At 44.1% G+C, this 25087-nt stretch overlaps 1 pseudogene; it reads left to right on the top strand.

The window, feature by feature from the left end:
• The first annotated feature begins 8436 nt into the window (after positions 1 to 8436).
• On the top strand, positions 8437 to 18840 carry LOC141958865 (very long chain fatty acid elongase 4-like; annotated as a pseudogene).
• The last annotated feature ends 6247 nt before the right edge of the window (positions 18841 to 25087 follow it).

The raw sequence follows: 25087 nt of genomic DNA, 5'->3' as shown, positions 1-25087 counted from the left end.
CCTGAAGCATAACAGAAGCTACATCAGATGTAGACACTGTTGTGGATGAAAATATTTGACACGGTTATGATTTAAGACTTATTAATGGTGTGAGGTAGATCAAAAAGTTGAATTTTAGCAGCACTTAATGGTTGACCAATTTAAAAATTAACAAGGTGATTTGGTAGAATATGTTATAATTGAAACAGTGACTTAATTACAAATTTGAGAATGACAGGATTCACAGTAACTTACTACAAGGTACCCTAAATCAAAACATGTATATATGTATAAACACAAAACATACACACAGAGACAGCAATATTTGGATATCCAGTGAAATATGTAGACATCCACACGCATGAAGGCAAAAGTGTGTGTTCAGACATGTACGTAGGTAAAGAGGTGGATGGAAGAGACTAGTCTGTAGTTAAAATTTCCCTCTTCTTGGGTTTAGAGCAAACACAATATATCGGCATTCCTCAATGGGAGATAAATGAACCTTGAGAAGTCTGACTTCACCCTGGCCTTTCGTCAGCTTTGTGGGCAGATGATCTTTAAACCTCGAGGTCTGAGCCCGAGAGGCGTCCCAGCTCAGGGGAGATGCTGGTCACAGCCCGCTGTGATGCACGAGAGCTCAAAAGGTCTCACTTAGGGTCACTGTTTATAGGGTCTGAGATAACTGACTTTCATCAGGTACTTTTTAATTTCAGGCCGACTTGAATGACAGAATATTCTGGTACTTTCCACCAGTTGCACAGGCCCAGAACTTGCTATATCTTGAAGTTCTGGTATCACCCCCTTGGGACCACGACCCACGCATGGATGTACTAGGCTGTCAGGAGGTGCCTGATTGTCGTTCTCATTCCCAAGCGATAGGGGAGGCAGGAGCCAGGTGTGCTAAGGGGGTGCCTTCATGCTCTGGTCCACCACCTTTCCCAATCCATCTTGGGTTGGTATGTGGGCTGGAGGTTGAAATTGCACCAAGCACGGAGTGGCCCAAGAGAAGTGGGGTGCAAGTTGCACCACCACAGACAACCTATATGTAGACACCTAAATTTAGGTGTCTTATGATTCCCACTTGAAATCACTTGTCCAGGGCCACAAAGGTAATACCCTTAGAGCCACAAGTAACCTTGCAGTGAAATGAGCGGAACATGGCTGATATGGCTGTACATTCACTGCAGATCACCTTTGCCACAGTCCTGTGGGATAGGCAAGTTTTCCTTCTGTTTTGCAGATTGGAAACTGAGGCACAGAGAGGCTGACTGATTTCTGAGACCACAGAGTAGGCTTAATAGATTGTATGCAGAATAATTAAATGGAAATATCTATGCTGATAAAATTAAAGTTCTGGGTTTCAAGACCATAATTTACACAAGAGCTGCTGTAATCTTCCAGTTTTATGCATAGAGACAGGCTGCTCAGCACCTCTGCCAAAACCTTTCTTCCTGTAATCTGTCCTAAACCTTCCAAGGTCTGTGCAATTGGTTGCATGGTGTGTAAGTGAGGCAATCAAGAAACAGAATCCCTGTGCCAGAAGGAGCTTCTTCCCTCAACTGCTTCACTGTGCATCTTAAGGGCTTTTGTTTGCTCTAAATAGAGGAGTTTGGATTTTTTCACGCACAAGAGCTTTGTGGACTAGACCCAAATATACTGAAAAGTTTATTTAGGTTTTCAGAGTGTTTTAATGATGGTTGATTGTCACCTGAAATCACTGTATTTATCCAGAAACATATACGAGCTGGTAATTGCATATTAGCAAAACAAACTGAGTCATTCAATTATTATTCTGTAGGAAATTCTATTGCTGTAAAAACATCTATTATTATGTTACCCATTGTTGAGAGAGTACTCATAAAACCAGCTGTTATTTATTTCTGTTGTTAGCAATTGAAAGCTGATGTGGTTGTTAAAGAGCGTGAAGTAGGGGAGATTACACAAACCTCCCTCGACAAATACGTTCATGAAGATGCCATTTCAGAAGTTCAGAGCTTGCTTTGGAGGACAGTCTTGCCAAGGAGGTAGTGTTGACAATGTGATCCTGTCCTTGAACCTCTCGTGACTTAGGTACACTCACCCTAGGAGGTATGTTACCCCATGAGTGGCTGTAGACCTTGTTTATCAAGAGTGCGGATGTAGATATGAGCTGAATGAGAGATTTGGGGGCTTTTGCCTTCCTTCCTGTGCTGTGGCATCTGCAGCTCTGACATTTACATCTTACTGAAGCTTTTCTCCAGCTCCAGGACCCTCCACAGCAGATGGAGCTGGTCAGAAAAGTGCCACCTGAGATGTGTGCTGCGAACTAGTGGTGTGCATCTTCCTTTGGACTTCACTTCTGATCAGGTGGCATAAATTTCATACATAAGTTACAAGTAATTTTAAATATCTTCATATAAAACACTGCATATGATTATCTATGTACAGAAAACACTTGTGAGGTTTGATTCAGTTAAATTGCATATGAAATGAATTTGATGCCATTCGAATTTTCCGAGGGCCAGGTATATGCAAGTTGTAGAAGGTATCTGGCCACCTCACATCTTTAAATGTGTGTTGGTAGTTAAGGTTGTGGTGCCTTAACTAGTTAGATATTCTTCAACCCAGCTTGAAATTCCTGCTGCTATTATTTGGTGTTTTATTGATTTCAGCAGGCTGGTGATACCTGAAGGTATGTGCCACTGCAGAAGAGATCTCGTCTTTCACTGCTTTCGTTATTACCCCATGCATCCCTGCAGTTTAGAAGCTGATAAAGTCAGTTTGCTTCATTGGTAAACTTAGTCTTTTTTTTTTTTTTTTTTTTTCAGTCAGATTTGTTGCTGCTTATCGGTGTTGTATGTGTGGGGCTATACCTTTACAACACCATGAAAATGAACATAATCAGGATGTTGGATCTGAGACTTCTCTGCCCAATAAGACTTGACCTGGATTCAGTGGATAACTGAAATAATAACATACTAATGGTTTACAGATCAGAGAAGCAAAAAATAGGTCTTAAATTTGATGTAACAGCTTGATTAATAGCAAGAAGCAGTTCTTCTCTGTCAAGCAAATGTGTCTGTATTAGAAGATTTGTAGGTGGGTGTGTAATTTTGATCTAAGAGAATTAGTTAAATTGCTCACAGCTACAAAGAGCATTGCTAAAAGTGAGGAGGTTAGAGCCCTTTAGGTTTTGGACTTTAGATGTGTACTGCAGTACATCTCTGTCGTATGAAGTGTAGGTGGGAAAAGCAAAATGCACAGGCCTGTCAGATCTGATAAGCCTCTGCTGTGGTGTTGAGAGCATCGCCATGACGTAGCCTGCATATCCAGATGAAACAGGCTCACTGCTCCTTCTATTTCTCAATTATTGAAAAAGGTCTGTTTTGTTAATTTGTCCTTTTCGTACCGTTTTGTTTGAAAGGAGCAACAATCAGAGGTCCAAATAACAAAAACTTCACTGTCTAGAAGCTCTCAGAATTGTTTTACCGTTGTTATTTGTCATTGATAATGATTTTGTGGCAAACACCCATGTTATATGCAGGAGATATCCAGGTTTTAAAATAGAATATGCAGTCTTTTAAATCTCTGATTGGCTTGTCTGAGCTGCATGTCCACAGCATATAGTACATAACTGAGTTGCTTATTGCTATGGCTGTAATCCATGTTCCTGGAATACCATTTTTCTTCACAAGCCACTGAATGAAAAACCCAATTCAGTTTGGCATTCAGAGCTTAGTAAAATACCTATCAGCACAATGAAATAATACTATTTCAGTGAAGGAACTGTGGTTTTTTCTATTGAGTTTTTGCTGAAACTGAAAGCCCCAACAGCTTTTGTGTGTGGTCCCCACAGAGCTGCCCTCACGGTTGACATCCATCAAAGGACACCCATTCTTGGGAGTGTAAAAGTACCATGTTACTGATGTCGTCTCTTCATCTGCCAGCCATGCTAGTGAACATCTGCAGCAGTACCACTGGGAATACTTCAGGAACAGGGCAGGTTTTATAAAAGGAAATATGCTTCATGATAATTTTAAAAAATTTTAGTTTACACGAAGAATATGAAAGGCGTTTGTGGAAATTCACTTCAGCTGAATTTTTGTCACCAGTGTAAAAAAGTTTTATGGAAAAGTTTGTGTCTATAATTCTGGTCTCATACATCAATATAAATTGCTCAACCAACATTACCTAAAGTTACCAGAGAGAAGTAATAAAATGCAGTTCCATCAAATACAAAACCAAAATACAATCCCATAATGGATAGAAAGGGCTGGTCTGATTTATTACCTCCATCGATTCACACAGATAAACCACCAAAACATTTTAAGGACTTGGGCATCAAAACTTTAGAAATGAAACCTGTTGGTTAATAAGTGATTAGAAACCTTGAGAAAGGGCTGTTATAAGAAGCTGTGCAAAAAATGATATGTAAAGTTCACTACCATTGCCTCCCTCAACCAGAATCAACAACATGGATCAAAAAAAACCCCCTCAATATGATTGCAAAGGTCAGTCAAAACTTCTTCTATATTGGGTTTCCCATCTGACCCACCCGCCCCCAAAATGCAAAATCTACACTCTAAATCACCTTTTCCAAAAGTATCTGATTTCTTTTATAGTTTCCACAAGTCATGGAAACACAGTAGTTGTTCAGCACCATCAACAAGTGATGTGTTTCAACGAAAAACTACCACCACATGGTATGTCTAATTATCCTGCTTTGAAAAGCTAATTTTTGGTGTTTCACCCTTCAGAAGTGCTTGCGGTGTATCCAAAGACAGACAAACACAGTGGTACAAGGTATGATTCTACCCTCTTTTCTTCAGAGTTCTGCTAATAAACTGTGCCCACTGGGAAAATAAGAGAGCATATCTCCACCCTAGGTGCAGGTGCACCTCATGTCACCAAGCAGAACCCAATCACTTGTCTTCATGTTGTTTCTTGGTGGGACGGGGCCAGGGTTTTGCATTGGTACCTCCACATGGGACTGAACACATGCACTGTGGTTACTGACTTGAGCCACTGCCAACTAACGCTCTCTACATTTTTCCTTGATATAGTTGCTGGAGATTATGGAGGGGCAATCTTGGTATCGCTCTCAAACTCCTCAAAATTTCTTCACATAGCTCTTCAAAACCAGTAAATGTGACTTGCCCAGGGATAAAGGCTGGATACAAGGGGATGACTCCAGCTGAGTTTGCTCTGCTTTCTGTGAGTGAGTGAGTGAGTGAGTGAGTGAGTGAATGTTCCCACCATTCCCCACTCCCTCATTTTGTGGTTTGGACAGGTTTGGAGCATACAAAAGGCTCATAGACAGCCCCTTGTGATGGGCTGAAGGAGTGCTTCAAACAGATTGATTTCCAGGGTCTTGTCCAGGCATGATTCCTCATCTTTTACTGTTTGAAAAGCTGTCATGACATGTCCTGAAGAAACCTGCAGAAGAAAAGTTGGCCTGGTTCCCACTTGGCCAGGCTCCCAAGCGTGACACTAAAGGTCAGTGGTTCACTCCTGTGGAATCCCAGTCCTCTTCTGCATTCGTTTTCCTCCCTTTCCAGTCCCCTAATCTGATAAATTGTGTGGGGAGAGACAAGGGGGGGGGAGGGAGTATGTGCTGTAATGTCCACTACAGCAAAGTTATGAGACAACATCACAGTGCCTGCAGCTGATGGTGGTTTTATGGTGGGTACTGCCGGGACACTGAATCATGTTGAAGAGGCGTGTTGAAGATCCACCACATCTGTGCCAGACCCAGCGGGTGATGCACTCACCTGTTTTGCTGATTAGGGATATCAATTAAACTCGGACACCAGAGCAAAAAGAGCAGGTGTATTTTACTCAAAATAACTAAATAATATAACAGAATAATACAGAAAACATCCAGTAAGAAAAGACAGAATAGCGCACTTAAACAAATAGGAAAATACAGGGTAATGCATCAAATCGTTACTACCTGAGAGAGAGAGAATAGTGGTTAAGAAAAGATCCCTCACCCCTTGCATACTTTACCATCACCCAGACCCGCAGTGGCTGGGCAGCCCCGGTCACAGCGAGGGTTTGGAGAACCTTTCCCTGCAAGTGGGAAATCCTAAGCGGTGCCTCCACCCATAGCTGAGGCTTCCCAAGTTGCTGTGAGCGGGTCCAGCCTTACATACCTGAAAATCAGCAAGCCAGAAGAGCTGGCACCTTTGTTTTAAGCGGAAATATCTGGTTTCAATCTCACATTAGGTTCCCGCAGAGCCTGGCCAGGCTCGAGGGAGAATCTCAGGGAGTTTCCCTGTTTATCTCATTGGATTATGCACAAGGTCTCACATTAGGCCACAGTGCCAGGCTACGGTCTCCACGACCCTGTTATTTTATCCACACACAAAGAAAGATAAATATACGTTCAAGATAGCTACATCTTCCATACATATTTCGCTAATTATTACGCACTGAGTTAGCAGTTTCGGCTCAGGACCTGTTACTCATGCTTCAATACTTCCACCTTTTGCATCAGAAGAGGTGGTTTGTAATACCTCAGTAAAATACCTATCAGCACAATGGCTATCAGTTATAAAATACGCAGGAATCATCTATAGGTCAACTCTGGCTTGGACCTATAGTCCAAGCCTCAGCACTTCAGCTGATGGTGGTTTTATGGTGGGTACTGCCGGGACACCGAATCATGCTGAAGAGGCATGAAGATCCATCACATCTGTGCCAGACCCAGCGGGTGATGCACTCACCTCGTTTGCGGAGAAGAAAGCCGAGCACGGCGTCTGCTTAATGGCACACGCTCTTGCAGCTTCTTGTTTTGCTGCCTGCCGCGTGCACCCGGCGTGAGAGGAGCAGCAGCTGTGTGCTGAGGACACCCCTGAAGAAAGGGAGGCGCGAAGCCAGCTGCACTGCTGGGGTAAGTCTGTTCCTGCTTCCCGGGTTTTCCCATTCATCACAGTTTGGCGGTTCGGGGGAAGCCAAGGCAGCGGAGTGGAGTGAGCCGGAATGTGTATGGATTGTTTGGGGGCATGCAGCGGGATGGAATCCCTGCTGGATTGACTCTGAGCCAGTTGATAATCACTGACTAATCTCTCTGCTGGCAGATTCCGCCCGGATTACAAGGGCGTGTGTCTCTGTGTCAGGATGCGTACGAGACATGTTTGTGCTGATGGTCTCAGGGTCATCTGCAGTGACTGACTGCAGGAGAGAAATTTATGCAAGTATGTTTCTGTCACCGACATGGCGCTGTGTGGGCAGTTGAGTGTCGGGCTGGGAGGTCCGCATACAGGGAGGTGTGTAGGTACAGCAAGTTTTATTGCTTGTTCCGTTTCACCAGGGTAAATCTGTAGACAGCTGGTATACAGCAAAGCCTTGTTAATTTTAACAGGCTTTATCCAGATGTGCCAAGTCAGAAGTACAGTTGGTAAACAGTGCCAGGCACGCTCTATGAATCTGTCGTTCCAGCAGAGCTATGTGGTCTGGGTATTAAGAACCTGTTCACATGCCTAAGGCTCCTTAAAACACATTTATGCCAGTATAAGAGGCCTTACCTTAGGCTATAGTTTTCCCTGCTGTGTAATGTAGAGCTACTGTGCTGCAGGGACCCAGTGGTCACAGCAGAGTAGGGGACAGGTCCAAAGGAGGCTTGAGTATTCTTACACTCAGCAGTTAATGAGAAATCAAAGGAGAAAATGTGTTTTTCTCATTATCAGGAGAGATGAAATTGAGAGGAAGCTGGTCCTGTGTATTTGCTAATGTAGAGAACTAGGGCAGGTAACACAAGCTGTTGAAGGTAACTGCAGTAAAGTGTTTTCTAGGTGAACTTCCAAATGCCATTGAAAAGGTCTCCCAGCCAGAGGAAAGAAGGGAAGAGGAGGAGCTTATATTCTATGAGTATTCTACTTTAATATACTGTATTATACAATATATACAAGATAAAGCAAAACAAACTTAATGTATAAACCAGGCCTCAGAAAGCCAAATAACCACCAGAGCTCAGTTAACATCTCTGGAGTTGCAGCAGTACTGAATTAATCCCAAACTGCTTGCTAGCATTGTGAATCTCTTCAAGAATGCCTGCAGAAGGATGCAGTTATGCCACCTGGTGTGTGTCCTTGCATGAATGCTGTGCCTACACTGCTTTAGGAAAAATATCACATGATTGATTTCCCAACATGGTACGCAGAGCTCCTGGATCTGGTGATTCGCGTGCAGATACTCAGAGTATTTTTAGAGGTGGAACTTCAACAAAATATCAAAATCTGGAAATAAAAGTTAAATAGCTAATGATTACAGGAAGGTTCTCTTTGTTCCTTTTTAAAACATTACTCTAATCCTGGTCCAAAATTTCAATTTCTACAAAGCAGAAACTATTTTCATTAGCTGTAGTCCTGAGCCTTTGTCTAAGGACCCTCCTTATTCAAGACTCAGTCAAGTCTAGGATGAATGGGGTTAATCTGATTCGGGGGATGCTAATTTTAATTTAGTTCCAGAACTGTGATGGCTTCAACTTGGCAGAAAACTCAGGAATTCTACAGCTGAGTCCTTGAAAGTGGAGGTAGGTAGAGGTGTTTTCTTAAATGGGAATTTCGACAGAAATGGCATGATCATGAAGAACCAGCCTACAATGAAGATGATCCTCATATAAGCCCACATTTTTTTCACTAGACTGATTTTCACTTTTCCTTCACCATGACCATGAACTTCCTTTGAGTCTTGAAATATATCTCAGGGACACTCCAGCTGGATCACAGTAAGGAATGAAGGGATGGGGGATTTCCCCTGCACATAAGTAGAACTCTCAGCAGCTTTCTGTTTAATGTACAACAGGCTCTGACAAGATAATGAGCAATATGTGCTCAGGGTTGCCTGTTAAGTCTGCAACATTAAAGAAAGTGATTTTTTAAAAATGCATATTCATCTGTCATGGGAAAGCTTAGTAGACCAAAGAGTTAATACTTTGAAGTTGAAACTCCTTGTGATGCCAGTAAAACCTATTATCAAATGAAATATTGACAGAAACCACTCCTCAGAGTTTGAGATTTGACATTTGGCAGTTAGGAGACTTCAGATCTTCAATAGCTAGAGGTTCTGCAGGTCCAGTTTGGTCCCACAGGGCTCTGTTAGATTCCTGGATTTAAAAGTTAAGGAAAAGCCACAAAATGTCATGAAAGGGGAATGGCAAGTCTGTGTAGTGGCCTGATAGGAGAAGGACATGGCACATAGTGCTCAGGCTGTAAATGTTTCAGGATTTGAATTCCAGGAAAGAGTGTAAATAGGGATTTAGGACTTCTGATGGACTGTTAAATCTAGAAGTGGAGTATCAAAAAGGTCTTGGTACAGCCCATCTAGGAATAGTAAAGGACTAGGAGGTTTAGAAGGGATGGGAATTAACAGAGTCGTGTGGACAGAGACGGTGTTTTGTAAAAATAACCTGAGGCCCATGGGCTCACCAGTGAGCCAAGGACTAAAATTCAATAGAGGACTTCTGCAAGTATCCTGGATCTAGAACGGTGAGAGGGGTCTGGGCCTTGGGGCTGGCAGGTCAGGAAGAAAAGGGAGATGCTGATGGAGTTTAGAGCACTGACCACAGTGGGAATAGGAGAGGGAAGCATGAAAGGAGAACTGGGATGTTTTTGCAGGTATGTATAATATATCCTGCATTTCTGTGGGTCAGGGATGAGACAGGATTAGGAGGAGGTGGCATGACAGAAAATCTGTTAAGATTCCCTTTCCTGAAGCACTGAAGAGCAGTGTTAGCAGAGAGTAGTATTTTGTAATTTTCCAGTCAAATGGCATGCGTTTAAGAGAGTCTACCCTTTATAAATATATATATATATTAAAATAAAGGGGTGAAGAATTTCAGGTGTCCTGAGCACCATGGGGCAGGAAGGAAATAGCACCAGTCATTAAAACTGTTATTTAGCTGGAAAGATTTACACTCCTGAAGATTCAGGAACTGTTTGGTTTGTTCCTGTGCATCCCTGCTACATGTGTCCTGAACTACTTCTTTTGCCCGCGTGTGGGTTGCTCTTGCAGCCTGTGATGAGGAGTCCAGCTCATGACAGGAAAAGTCTGTTCGCTGCTGTGCTGCAGAAGGCTGGTGCTCAGCAGAGCAGTCTTCTAGGTCCCAAATCAAACATCGTGCTAAAGCCTTTTAGCAGAGTCTGGCACGTGGACCTCCAGGGTAAGAGAAGGACTGTGGTACTCCTTTTGTACAGACACACGAGATGCCAGTTTTCTTTGTGCCGGAGAGCATGCCGCAGAGAGCATGCTGAAGGGGAGCAATCAAATACATCTACCACAATAGTGTATGGGATGTGCCAGCTTTGGCTGCTTGTTTTGCTTTTCAGATCCAAGGACAGCCCCGTGGTCCCTGGTGCACTCTCCACGTCCAGCCACACTCTCTTTGCCTTCTACCTCTTTGTCGTGGCACTGGGACCCTTCTACACGTGTAAGTGGAAACCACTGAAGCTGCGAGGCCTGTGGATTGCCTGTAATCTCCCCATGATGACATTATCAAGTTACATGTTTTACGAGGTGAGCAGACAGGATTGGCTCCTAGGTAAGCATCCAGGAAGCTTTTGAAAGCCAAAGCCATTTCAACAGCTTTTGCTGATGGGCTCTAATGGTGGGAGTGGGAGCCAACTTGGACATGTCTACGTTTTGCCACAAGAGGAGCAGTATTGCCCTGCTGAAAGCATTATTTCCAAAGCATACCTCATTTCCTCCCATTTCTCAATCTTCCTCTCATTCATAAAATTAACATTGAAAGGTTCATGAATGAACAGCTTGAAGGTTGAGATGTCCCAGGTAGACACGAAGTGTATGGAGTGGTACCTCCTCATTTTGTCTCAGGCCTGGCTGGTGAGGAACCTGTCTCTGGGAATGAAAACTGCTTTTCCAGACTTATGCAGTCCTCTCCAAGAGTGCCAAGCACACTACAGCCTGCTGCCGCCAAGAGTATCGATGACATTATTTTCTGCTTGTTCTCAGTGCCTTTCTACAAGCCTTTCCCTAGTTTATGTAGACCACTGAAAACTCTTCAAGGGAACGTGGCTGAAGAGGCTGGAAAAGCATTCTGATGACCACAAATTTGCAGTTTTAGTTTATAACACAATTGTTACATTTAGTTAAAGCAAATACTACTCAGTCTGAGGACCGGTATGAAAATTGCTAGTCTGTGCTTGGTTGCTCAGTTGTACTGATTACCTGGTCCAGTTTTTGGGCTTCCAATTAATAGGCGAATGCAACCAGCCAAAACAAAACAGTAAGGAAACAAAGGAAAACAGCCTATTTTCAGAGAGATTCTGAAGCCTAGAATCCATATTCCTGCTGGAGCATTTTTGAGCAGTCCAGTGATTACATAAAGAGTTACCCAGACCAAATTTTCTTTTTCAGATTCCAACAGGGATGTGAAGTGCTTTGTTTTGTTTTTTTTTTTTAACTATTTGCTCAGTTGTATGAATTACATGGAATTTCTGTCAGTGAGTACTACATTGAGACCCTATTAAATTAGCATTAATATGAACATCCTTTTGGAACAGATGGTGTTGAATAGCAAATGGATCTCTATTGCTTTTCTTTTGTTTCAGTTTCTGGTAACTTCAGTACTGGACAACTACAGGTACCTGTGCCAGCCAGTGGATTACAGCCAAAGTAAACTAGGAATGAGGGTACAGTTCTATACAAAGCTTGCCTTAGACCTTGCTCCTCCCGTGGGTATGCAGATTATTTTGCTCCTAAATAGCAATTTGCATGCCTAAAGAAGGATTTTACTCCAGTTTGTTCCTTGTACGGCTTTTTCACTAAATCGTCTGCTTCAACAGTTGCACTTTGCTTTAGTTGTGTGTAAATTATTCATCTCAGTCAACATAGCCATCTAAGTTCTCTCTTTGATCATGGGAGACGGTGATCCTACAGTCTGAAGATAGATGTCTAGTATAGATATTGCAAATCACCTCTGAAATATATGTGATACTTTCTATTGGGTACGTAATGATTCTGGCTGATGGCTATCAATGAGAAAACCAATTTTTATTGTCAGCTTCCCATGACACAAATCTTGTTCATCATTTCTTTTAGCAGGGAATTTTGGCTAAAACTATTCCTTGCCTGGCCATCGCAGGAAGGTTTGGATCCCACCGACTTCAGCTTTCCATAATGCCGCATGATTTTTTTTCTGTCTGAATTCAGAGTTATTATGCTTCGCTTCCAGATATAATCAGACTTTGAACAGATGCAAGCATGGATTTTAGCTTTTCAGTTTTTCAGCTGTTACCATCAGGCTAGCAACAGTTTCTGAGCAGCTCACCCTCACCTTGTCAAAGAGCAAGTAATTTAGCATCAGTCTTATGTCAAAGAGCGAGCAATTTAGCAACTTAGTCACCTAACCAGCCAAAGCGACCCCGAATGCCTTCCGTTCCCCCAGATCAACCCTCCTTCCTGAGCTCCCACCCTGAGGAACCAACAGCCATAAAAAAGCCCCCGAGTTTTTCCCCCTTTGCTGTCCATCCATCCCAGGTGGGCAGCGTTTACCTGGTGCCACAGTTTAAATTCTCCGGCGGTGAAGGTGAGCCGTGACCCTGCCCCGAGGTCTCACAGCGTTTCCTTGTGCTGCCCAGCAGATGGCAAGAGCGGTTCTTCTCCGAAGTCATCGAGCTGCTTGACACGGTAAGGGAGAGCTGGGCTGGGCTCGTGTAGTGGGGCTGGTGCTGGAAATAAATCACTCCCTTCTCAGAATGGGGCAGGGTGCCAAAAGCTAATGTCCTCGTTTGATCCTGTATTGATTTGGTTGATGCTTTTCAGTAAATGCTGTTTTCATGTGTTCTGCTCTGCCTGTTTGTGGGAATAAGGCTGATGCTGTTAAAGAAGAGGGCTCAGCTTCAGCATGCTGGTTTCTAACAGCATGTGGCCTGCGAAAGTCCAGCACCACCACTGGGTACCATCCTCTTAGGCTTCCCCAAAAGCTCCTTACCAGAAGAAAAGACTCGCTGCTGTCCCGCTTGCCGTTCTCTCCCCAGCCCCCTTCCTGCGGGTGGGCATTCCCTCCTAACCACAAGGCTAGGGGAGAAGATTTAACCTTGGCTGTTGTCCCCAAGATCTTAGCGGCCAGTTGATTAAGGCTGCCAGACAGGATCTGCCATTGTCTGTCTGGATGAATAATAGTCATTAGTTGGGCAGTAAAGAAACTACAAGTATGTGTGCTAGTATTTTTGCTGCCACAGATTATCCCAAATTTGTGGGGTAAAGGTTATAGATTGTATCCTAGCCTAAGACTTCAACAATCTGGTGCTCTTTGGAGTACAAATTGACAACACACTGTCTGAAAAGTCAATCAGCTTGTGGAGCCCTCCTAGGCCTATCGCCACTGGGTTGATCGATTTTCTCTCTGTTTTCATCAGCCACAAAAGCAGCTTTTTACCAGTCCTGAGTGCCTGAAAAGCATATTCACTTTTTGTTACGTGTGTGTGCACGTGCAGGCTGAAATACAGCGACCTGACATATTCATCTGCCAAAAGCATTCTCTTTACTAATGCAAATTCCAGAAGGGTTTGGGCACTCAACACAAACACTTTTTTTGTAGATCATTGTCTGGTACCAGTAAATGTCTAACCTATATCCTGAAAAGGACCAGACCCAAGCAGCTGCAAATTGAGTGGATGCTCAGTTAGAGTCTCAGATGTGTCCTCTTTGGACCTTGGGACATTAATTCAAAGGTAAAAATAGTTGGGGCTCTGTGGAAGAAATTCTGCCTTCTGGTTCCTCCCCATTCCAGATAGCGTAAGATCTATCTCATGTGTTGAATTTCACCAGTTTCCATCAACAGCAGAGGAAATGCGTTTAGGAGATTCAGAACTGTTAACTTTTTTTCCCACTTTTTAGTCTAAAATCTTTTGTCTAAACACATCAACTCAAAATGTTATTTTGTCTGGCTTCTTTCAGGATTTCTTTATTCCGCACAAGAAACAAGACCGGGTGACTGTTCTGCATGTGTACCACCATGGCACTACGCTGTTCAACTGGTGGCCGGGGGTCAAATATGTGCCTGGAGGACAAGGTATGCTTCTGTGGACACCTTGTGTTTCAGTTTTTCTCGTGCTGTGGAGATAGCATAAACAGTGCAGATGGGCTGACTGGCAGGTAGGACGCTCACCTACTTCCAAAGGTGTGAAAACCATGTGCGTTTCAGTTGATACCATCTGCTCAGCTCTTTGGGCTATTCAGACTGCACTATTCACTGCCTCATCCAGAATGAGAATGTGCCAACAGAATGTGTCCAAACAGAAAAAATAGCACCCTATATGGGTCTATGTATATCTCCACACAGACCAGTGTTCTCTCGCTCCCTGTTCAGCTGGGCCTGGTGTAGCAGCCCAGGTTCTGGCTCTCCGTTTCCTATTCAGACTTTGTCCAGCCTAGTCCTCACTCCCTTTCTGGTCTGTATCCACACTGCTTCTCTTTTTTTCTCCACCAAAAGAGAAGCCTCTGAGTCCTAGGCCACTAAAGGTAGGCCCTACACAAGACGCTGGGGTATTCTTTTTTGGGAAGCCATTTTGGCTACATAGCCTTGGCCTTGACACCAGGATGACATGTTGGGTCAGAAGACCAAGAATTTTCTCCTCTACCTTTGGAGCTCTTCTCTGTCTCTGAACACTAAATATGGGATGGATATATGCTGAAAAGAGAAGGGAGAGTATGACATGCTTCCTTGGCGGAGTCTGGATTGAAGGATCACACATAGGGGTGATATGATGCATTTTGAAAGCCTCATCATAGTGGCTGTGAGCTCGTCGCGGGGTTGGTCTTGAGTGGTTTCTGTGTCTTGTTCATCCTGACTTCTTTACTCCTCAGACACCTTTATTTGGATGCTAAACTCCTTTGTACACACCTCCACGTGTGGCTATTATGCCCTGGCCAGCCTGGGACATGAGATGCACCGTTACCTGTGGTGGAAGCCTTATCTAACCATCATGCAGCTGGTAATTAGTTCTATGTGTTCATCTCTACAACTGTGTGTTGGGTGTGATGGCCTCTGCTGCCTGTCTCTGTCCCCTCACTGGCTCAAATCTTTCTGTTTGCTGCCTATGGAAATCACCATGTCCTTAGGTGTCCTCGTGTATCACTGTAAGAGGTGAACTGATTGGTGACCTGCTGTCAGTGGTACTCTCAGAAAACTAGGAAGAGGCCTCCAGTGACCATATCAACTAATAAGCCCCCACCTTTGTAGTGGGAAGGAGAGAGAAAAATTAACAACTGGATTTGTCCCTTTTCTGTTGTATATGGCAGCCTTTTCCTCTCTGGAGCCCTGAAAATACAGCTTGACTTTGAGAGGCGTGGGGCAGTAACTTGGGGAAACTTTGGATTCTCAGTGTGGCAGGAGATTAGGAGGCATTCAACCTGTTTCTTCAAAAGGAAAGAGTATGTCTAAGTGCAGGCAAACAAAGGCAAGTTAAAGAATGACTTTTACTCTTTCTGTAGAGAATCCCTTTGGATTTTCTTTCCCTCATCTCTGAAGAGATGACAAATCCTGACAACCCTGTGGTTTTTGAAAGATACAGCATAAAGGAAATGTTCCAGACAAGGACAATGATTTTAGTTAAGCATGTGCAAGAGTTAATTCCACACAAAGAGACATTATGCAAAGAAAGAGTATGCAGTTACCAGAGAAGAGGAAGAGAGCTAGGGTATATTTAAAATAGTGGTGTACTGAAGGTTGGTCCAGAATTCTTATTTATCCTGAGTGGTGAAAGCAGAATAAGAAAGCACTGATGAAATGAAAAGGTATTTGTAATGCAAAATATAGCACAGGAAATCAGTTTTTATTTAACATACTTTTGGTATGTTCAGGGTATTGAGATGGGTGACTTAGTAAAATATATGTAAAAAAATGATTAATATTTAAATCACTCCACGTAGCATCTGTAGTTCCTCTCTGTAAGCTAAAACACAAATCAAAATCATTATGGATATAATAGTCTGGTTACCACTGGGGAAGAGGAGTCTCCCACCTTAAGTTTCCATATTCCAAGATCTCAGCTACTGTCCGGTGGCAGAGGAGAGGCACAAGGGTTGTGGTCTGCTCCCGGGCAGGTGAGGCTGGATTCCAAACCTGCTCCCTAGACAGTGGGCAAGCCTCAATGCTTGGCCAACACGGGACACCCTTTCATCTTGGGAAAACTCTGTTGGGCTTGAAAGACAAGTTTTTGAGGGATGTCAGGAGAGGCAAGGAGGTGGGTTGAGAACACTACCAGTATGTTGTAGTTCTCTTTATGATGGCCCTAATGGTCAGTTGAGGTATGTCTCATGTAGGTTCCCTAATTTGGCTGCTTCTTTTTTTCCCCTCTTCCAGTGCCAGTTCGTAGCCATTGCTGCCACAAACTCTTCACAGAATGCCCGTTCCCTGATGGCTTCAACACTGCAGTCTTCCTCTCACTCTCAGCCTCATTGCTCTCTTCCTACACTTCTACTATTGGACCTACATTAGGGGAAAGCAGGAGAAGCTAACTTAAAGAAAATCAAAGAGGAGAGTGAGCACACACTGATGAACTTGCACATACTCTGCTGCTTTTAACATGACTGCATGAAGGAAATGTATTTGGGGAGTGTGTGTGAGGCTGGTGTACTTCAAAGATCTCAAGTTAGGAAGAAAAAATGACAAAACCTCAGGGATTAAGGTATTGAGGAGCACACTTAAGCTGATGCAAAGCCAAGCCAAGTAGTCATCAGCATAGCAGCCTTTGTGAAATTAGCACCAGAAGATCTTCTCCTTCCCTTCCATCTGTTAGCTCTGTTTGGAAGGTCTAGCATCCAACCATGACTCCTTGGCTCATTTCTTAGGCTACAGAGGGCTTCTTTGCGTTCATAAGACTATCTCAGTTTACCGTTCTACATCAGGAAGTGTCAGGTGCCTCCAGCCTTGAAAGCAATGTCCAGGGTAACAGCAGCAGCGGGGAACTCACTGGCACTGCAGGATGCACCCACATCTACGCTGCGTTCCAGCCTTTCCTATTAGGGAAGCTCCCACTAGGACTGCGGTGAATTACAGCTATGTAGCCCTGATGGTTTAACTTTATACTAGCATAAGGATGAAAGAAGTTGGACATTATGTTGTCCAGCTGGACAGTTGCCTCTGTTCCTTCACTGTTCTGAAGATAAAGAGGGCATTATTAGCACTTTCATCCTAAGTATTAAATTAATGCAGTAAGAATCATCATGTACCATTTTCTGGAATGCTTATTTGCCTTTGGCTGCTCTCACAATAGAGAACTTCTAATGCATGAAGAATACTTGTCATTCCTCCTTATAGATTGCTTATTTTTTTTAACACAAAGAATAGGTTGAGGTTCCCTATTCATAACTTTTTTTCCTCCAATTTGTTGCTGTTATTATTTTAAGATTTTGCTTCTCATCCAAGATAAAAAATTTTACACCACCATAAGCAACCACCTCCACTACCTAATTGTACACATATTAATACAAAATATATAAAGTCACTTCATTGGCTAGTGCAAAGCTGCATAGCTCCATTGACTTCAGCACATCACTTATTGGCTTCTTTTTCACTCCTAAATCGATTCCAACTAGAATTTTTATATTGATCTGCAGACAGTTAAGTACTGTTAAAAGTTTTGATCTTTAGTGCTTTGAAAATCCTAAAATCAGATTTTAACTACAAAGTGGTATTTATTTATTGCATTCTGCTCTGTTGATTAAAACAGGTATCATGGAGTAGTGATTTTTTTTTCACAGCTGAAACAGAAAGCTCTTGAAGGAGAGGATTAGGATTAGTAACATGATGCATTGTCATTGCCAAGCCAAATTTACCTGAAATGTAATGAAGTCTAACTCCTCTGGGAATGTCCAGAGGATTAGATGCTAGCCTGAACCTAGCAAATGGAGGTGCAGAAAAAAAATGGCATGCTCTACACCAATCTGAAGTTCAGTCACTATGCAAAATAAATGCAGCTTGTTCATCACTGGTCTGTGTTCATCTGCCAGAATTCAGCTACTACATGCACGTGTGTAAGAAAAAAGAGTATTCTTCTATCGCTTGCCCTCCTCCCCTTCACACACACGCACAAAGGATTTGTTTCCATTACCACAGCGATACATCATAAATGTTATTCCATTAATTTGAGTAGTCTTCCTTCTGATTTTCACCGGTGAGTATGAAAAGTAAAGCAGGGCTCATTTTACATCTATGTGCTAGCTGGTTTTCTTCCTGTCAAGTATTTTCCCACACTACTTCATCTATAAATTGTCCCGCTTTTGCATACTAGAATGCGACTTTTGTTAGAGCTTTAAATAATAAACCTCTGGGTGGGTCCTCCATTCTTCCCTTTGTTTGGTAAGGCAGGAAAAAAAGAAATAAATATGCTGTGTATCTAACATGCTGTATTCATGTTGAAGGGTTTCTCCAGAGGCCCCTCGAGCATGGAAGACTTAGTGCAGCTAAAGCTCTTCCATTACTCCTATCCACTTAATGATCCACTTACGACCCTATCCTGCTTAAACCATCAGTACATTTGGCCCCCTAGTTTCATGATAAGAGCCTACTTCCCTGCAGCCGGCTAAATTATCTGTGCTTACAAAGAAATCTAATTAATTTAGCTTTTTTTCCTTAATGTGAGGGGATCATGAGTAGGTCTTAACCTCAGTTTCCCCTCATGTAAGCTTTTTCAGATTGCAGTTACTAATTTCAAGGGCTTCACTAACAATTTTGTACCAGAGTAAGCATCACATATTTTGATTTTCCTTGATTCATTCATAATTCATGTCTGCTTAAAAATTAGGAATGAGCAGGAAATTCGGATGAGATTACTTAATGTTTTTGCAAATCCACTCCTTTTAAAAATATATAAATTTGTAAACATGTCATTTAGCTTTTCTTTTTTAAGCAGCCTATGCAGCTTAATTTATGTCTGTGTACGACAGAGCTTACTGCAATGGGTTCTGGACTGTGAGTGGCCACGTAGGTGGTAACAAAATACAGAAGTATGAATCTGCCGCCTGACAACTCGAAGTAAGTGACCTAAATCACATGCCACTGTAACTATTTTTCCTAGACATGCAATCTTTGATCTATCTATTCCTGTCCCTCTTCCCCAGAGACTGAGTGGCTTGATCCTGCACTTTTGAATTGGTAAGAGGTTTTTGTCAGCGTGATTCAATGGCCATAGGATAAAAATGAAGTATTTTTAGTTGGGGTGATAAGGAGGGATTCAGTTTGCCCAGAAACACCATGCTCTTCATACAGAAATATGTATCGGTATGGAGCACAGCCATTACAAAAGCAGAGGTGAAAACAAAATTCACTTGTGAGAGTATTCGCAGCAGCGGTGAAGATAAAATTGCAGAGGTATAGCTGAGTGGCTCAGCAGGTCTTGCTCCTTCAGATTGCACTCGCTTGTCTTCATTCTTCTGTTTTAAATTGGGTTATCACAGTTGGTCCTGTCCACCTGGGGCATCCTGTTGTGCCAAGAGCAAAAACCTGAGGGTAGAGGTATGCGCTTCTGGAATTTAAAAGAGAATAAAGGCACAGAATGAGATTTCCCCTTTAAGATCAAGTCCCTAGAGTTAAAGATTACATCACAGTAACGCACTGTAAGTCAAAAGGGCTGGAAATTATAAATTGCAAGTTTGGATGATTCATCCTGTCTGGCAGAGCCCAAAGCTTTGAGGTTGAATTGAAAATATCCTGTCACAGCTGGATTTATAAAAACCTCTGGGCCAAACGCTGATTCCACCAACATCAATGACAAACCCGCAGATTTCACTGGAAACAAGATGGCACAGCTGTGTGAAGAACAATGCGATCAGCTACCCGGCCCGGTTTGCCTGTGAGCAGGCTGGAGTCTTATTCAAGCTGAACAGACGACTTTTAAGGGCACAGTTGTGTGCAAGTCTCCCCCTTATAAAATGTGGGTCATTATGTGTCCTTAGAGTAGTTTACATTCACAAGATATAAACCATAATGTAAGTAGTCTGTTTAAATGAATGAGCTTGATATCTGGTAGTGCTCAGCATCTTTCCTACTGTCCAAGTCAATGTAAATTATGGATGTTCTGATCAAATTACTTTTGAATTAACCAGACCATTTACTCAGTGCTTACTTTCTCTCTGAAGATAAATGAGAGGGATTCTCATTTTAATCAAAACAAAATACAGAAAAGAAAATCAATTACTATTTAATGTTTTTTCCATCACTGTGGGATGGAAAGTTTCCAGAGGAACTTGGGCTTAAAATTGCAAAACAATATAAAATGCAAGAACGTGGTTCGGTTTTAACTATCGGGGGTTTTTTTATACCCTATCAGAAAAGATGTCAGTGTGTGGTTTTTCAAAAAAGGCAGAAGAATTACTCTAAACAATTAATGAAGCAGAAACAGAATCCAGTGGATTGCTTTGCACAATAAATAAAGATCTGTTGATATAGATGTAAAACACCTCCAAGCCAAACATTAAAAAAGATCAGCCGACCCTATATATAGAACTGTGTGAATTTGCTGAATTCATTAACGAATAACTTCATGGATTAGGCCTTGATAGATGGGAGCGCTCACATCCAGATGTTTACTGTGATTTGTCAATGGCCTTGTACTTAATCCTCCTGAACAGGAAATACGAGTCTTTTCTCTGGGGTGTCCCCTGGGGACTGTGGCAGTCTCTCTCTCTGGCCTGAATCATCTCAACACAGGATCAGGCTTCTGGGGAATTAACGAGTGGAGAAGGCACGGATTTGCCTTTAACCCCTTCGGTTTCTCCTCGGCTTCAGATAGCTTCCTCGCCATCTGCCATGATGGGAATGTTATTTAGTTATGTCAAAGAAAAAAAAGGAGTCGCTCCTGTCATCCATGGGGTCATTGTCCCCACAAAACGTGTCGAAGCAGACATGACCAGTCCTGCCACCACCAAGGGGGAGGGCTGTGGGCAGCTCAAGCCTCTAGATGCTGGTGTATGTCTCTTCACATCTCAGCACTGTATTTTTATTTGGTGAAGCTGCAGCTCCGCAGCCGCTGTTAGTGGTAGGGATGGCCAAAGAGGGAGTACTTGGGAAAAGACGGGATGTCCCCGAGGCGTGCTTAGTCAGGTATACCAGAGGTGTGTAGTGTGTGTGTGTGTGTGTATGAATGCAGCCTCTGCGGACTACCCCCATTGCTCATTCTCAACGTGTGAGACCCCCACATGGGTCGAGTTGCTCATTTCACTGCATGGGAGTGTCCCACTGAATGACAGCTCCCAGCACCCCCACCACTGCCGCTCCTGCTATGTAATGGTGTGTACTGGGTGCTGCTCATCAGCTCATGACAGCTCGGATCAGCCAGTTGCATCTGGCCTGGTCCCCAAGAGCAGGGGGAGGCCAGTGCAAAGCTGAAAATGCAGAAGATGAGGCCTGTATTATTCATGTCCCCATCATGATGGCTGTACAGGGCATAAGTATATGAACCTTTTCTCCCCATGGAAGTGTTGGTAAGGTAGCATTGGGGATGCAGCCTGCCTTTAGGTGAAAGACAGAGAATCTCTAGCTTGGACAGTGTTTCTTCTGCAAAATTCGCATGAGCCTCTCACAGGCACTAGCTGGTAGAGAGTCTTAAAAGAATTGTATTCATGCAGCCCCTTGTTGCTGCCTAACCAGAGAAGTCCCGTTTACTAGCCACTTGTCCAGTCACAGGAGAAAACCATTAGCGGGATAAGCCACTAATGGTGCTGTGAGGACCAGGTAGGGGGGTGGCAAAACCCCAGCATCCCAGTCAGAGGGTATGACAACAGGTCTGACTGGATTAGAAGAGCTGAGCGGCAGTGGGAGCTCGAGAGAATGGTAAGGTTTTGTGTGGATGTGGTGGAGTGTGTGGGACTGATCGCATGTGTGCACATGCTCAGGGTAGAAAATACTTTTTGTTAAATCACAAGTATGGGGACAAATAAATTCTTTGTCAGGGTGTGCTTGGTTAAAACATTAGTGGCACATCAAAGCACTTGGTATGTCCCACTACCCTGCATGGCATCCTTTCTCTTGAGTACCTTGGCTTTCTGCTCATAGGACTGCTCTTCAAGAGGGTGTTCAGAGACTTTTCATCACACTCTGAAAATTAAGGATGCTGAGTAAGAATTGCCTTTAAAATTCCCTGCTTAGAGTAGCTATTTCTTCCCCTTTAACACCATCATCCTCTCACTTTCTCTTCACCCTATTCTCTCCTTTGTACCCACACATAGATATACTATACTAGATTCTCACATTTGTTAAAGCCGCAGAGAAAGTAGTTATATTCTACTGAAATGCTATACGGAGCAGCTGTATTTTCCTGCTGTATCAATTAATAATGCACATTTTCTTCATAGGGTTTTCAGTGAGGCTTTCAGCAAGATGAATGTGGGCAAGTCTGTCTTTTTCTCCGCACTTTGGCATAATCCCATCTGCCTGCAAATTCAGGATGTGAACACTGCAGCACAACATTTAGAAGGGCTAGAAACTTGGGTTTTAATCAAGGCAGAATTTAAATTCAGCGTAATCTCTCCCAGGCATCAGAGGAGTGCTGCTCCCTGTTGTTGATGAAGGAGCGGCAGAATGGATGCAACCGCTTGAGAGGCAGCAAGTTTACGAGTGCTGAGCACACTTTTTTCTGCTCTGTGCGGTGTCCACCCTCAGGCCCCCTAGGCTGTGTCCCCAGAAGACTGCCTGCCACAGTCCTGAGGATACTTACTGTCTAGGGGAATTTTTGAAATCCTCTAGGATTGAGAAGGGAAGTGCAGGAAGAGGGTTGAGAATGGATGTGAGGTTTTATGAGGGGTGTTTGAAAGAGGGGGGCAGATCTGTGATGGTTGGAGTGTGTGTGTGTCCCTCTAAGGGGCTGGGGTTTGTTCCCGGAGCCTGTGGGGACTCATCTAATCAATGATGGGTCACGGGGTGGTTGCAAGCAAAGGCAAAATGTTACCCTTATGGGAGGAGGTCCCTGGAAGGGGGGTTTGCAGATGGAGAGAAGGGTGAGTGTGTGTTCAGACACACGCAGGGACAGCAGGCAGAATGAAAAAAGTACAGAGGTGAGGGAGCAGGCACAGGTGCTGGCAAGTCATCTGTTTTATGTTGTTACTCGTTATATTCGTATGCAGATGACAGCGCAGTTGAGTGTCTGGATGCTTTCAACTGGCCCTGTGAAAGGGACATATTCCCTGAGCAGACTCCAAAGGGGCTTGTTGTGATAGCCACGTGCCACAGTTCCTGGGGTGCAGGTTATTAATTTTGACTGGCATTGTCTCTGGGAGATCTATATGAACTTGTCTAGGGATGTTTCCTCTTGAAATAAGTGATTATTCCTGAGGCAAGGTTTGGAGGGAGAATAGCTTGCGTTAGAGGAGCTGCAAGAGCTGGAAAAACAGAGTAATTTTCCAGTGTGCAAGCCCTTCCTCTGGTTATAATCCCTGACATGTGTTGATAACATATCAGCCGTTATTTGTTTGGGTGCCCAGGTGTGGTGGGTTGACCCAATACACCAGGTATGTCTGTATTTATTAGTCCCAAAGGGAATTATACTATGTTTTGCAGGTTTGATACATTATTCCATGAAATAACTGTAAATCAAAGTGACATTATTTCCAAAGGGCTGCTCTAGAAAACTTACCTGTAATTTTGCTTCTAGGAGTTACTTGTGTGAGTGAAGTGGTCCTTTACTTCACCAGTTCAGTGGCAAAACAGGCCAGCGATTCTGTGCTCAGTTCTCAGAAATAAATTACAGAACGTGACCATGTCACAGGCAAATCATCACTTACAGTAACCATTTAATGTAATTAAATAATATTTAATATAATAAATAATTACGGTTTTCCATTTTTGGCACTGTTTTTAATATCTCTGAGTATATTTCATACACACAGGTAACGTAAATCAAGTGAAAACCCACTGGTCCCAGTGAATCTAGGTAAACTATTTGATGGAGCCGAGTACTACCACAAGGATTCAGTAAAAATGTCACTGCGGTGATGCCAACTGGAAGGCAAAATAGTTTTTCGGTTAGTACTTTTTATACTTGATTTTGTTAGAGACGCAGAACCTCCGCAAGAGTGGAGTGGTGTATATATATATATGTACAGGTTTTAATGCTACAGTATTTGTATATTTATGTAGTACATTCTCCTGTAGACCTTGAACAGATGAGTTCGTGTCTTGAATACAGACAACAAGATCTCAGCATTGATTGTATTACTGAACTGTAATTGAAGTCATTGTGCAAAGCTGCTCCAATTCATTTTCTCTAATAAAATGTGCATCTACTGAAACGTATCTGCCTTGGCCGTGGGTTTAAGAATGCATCAGGGGGAAAGTATGGTCTCGGTTTCCAAAGGCTAACGTGAAGGGAGCCGGGTAGAAATGTTGTCTGCTGGCTTTGGAAGCACCTTCTAGAGCGGCACCAGTCCCAGGTTAAACTGGGGGGAGCGAAGCAAAGCGAACAAAACCCCCCAATCCCTTCCTCTGTTCTAACTGCGGGGGGTGCGGGAGTGGGCACACACCAAGATGCTCCAGGAGCCCCCGGGGCTTTCGGTTACGATGTTCATCCTCGGTGAGCGGGGTTTTACAGCCAGAGCCCTGGCTGCGCGCAATCCCTTTAGCGAGCAATCCACGCGTGGGGACCCGCACGGGGTGAAGTGCGGGGGGGTGGGACAGCGCGGGGGAGCGACCGCCACCCCCTTGCCTGGCCGCCGGTGTCCCCGCGGCCCCGCCACCCCCCCTGCGCCCGGCTTCCCCCTCCGCGGGAGCGGCCCCGCCGCGGAGACACCCCCCCCCCTTCCCGCCGCAACCTGCGGGCACCGTCAGCGGCCGCCCCGCAGTGGGCTCGGTGGCCCCACCGGTGGACTCGGTGGCCTCGCCGGTGGGCTCGGTCGCCCCGCGGGTGGACTCGGTGGCCCCGCCGGTGGACTCGGTAGCCCCGCGGGTGGGCTCGGTGGCCCCGCGGGTGGACTCGGTCGCCCCGCGGGTGGACTCGGTAGCCCCGCGGGTAGGCTCGGTCGCCCCGCCGGTGGGCTCGGTGGCCCCGCGGGTGGGCTCCGCCGCCGGCAGCGTGTCCCTGCCCCGGCGCGCAGCCCGGGGCGGGGCGGGGCGGGGCGGGGCGCGGATGCAGCATCCCGGGGTGCCCGCGGAGGTGGCGGGGGAGGGGGG

Source organism: Athene noctua, chromosome 3 (assembly GCF_965140245.1).
Source record: "Athene noctua chromosome 3, bAthNoc1.hap1.1, whole genome shotgun sequence".
Classification (NCBI taxonomy): domain Eukaryota; kingdom Metazoa; phylum Chordata; class Aves; order Strigiformes; family Strigidae; genus Athene; species Athene noctua.
The sequence above is the reverse complement of the archived record's forward strand: the minus strand, read 5'-3'. Positions and strand labels throughout refer to the sequence as shown.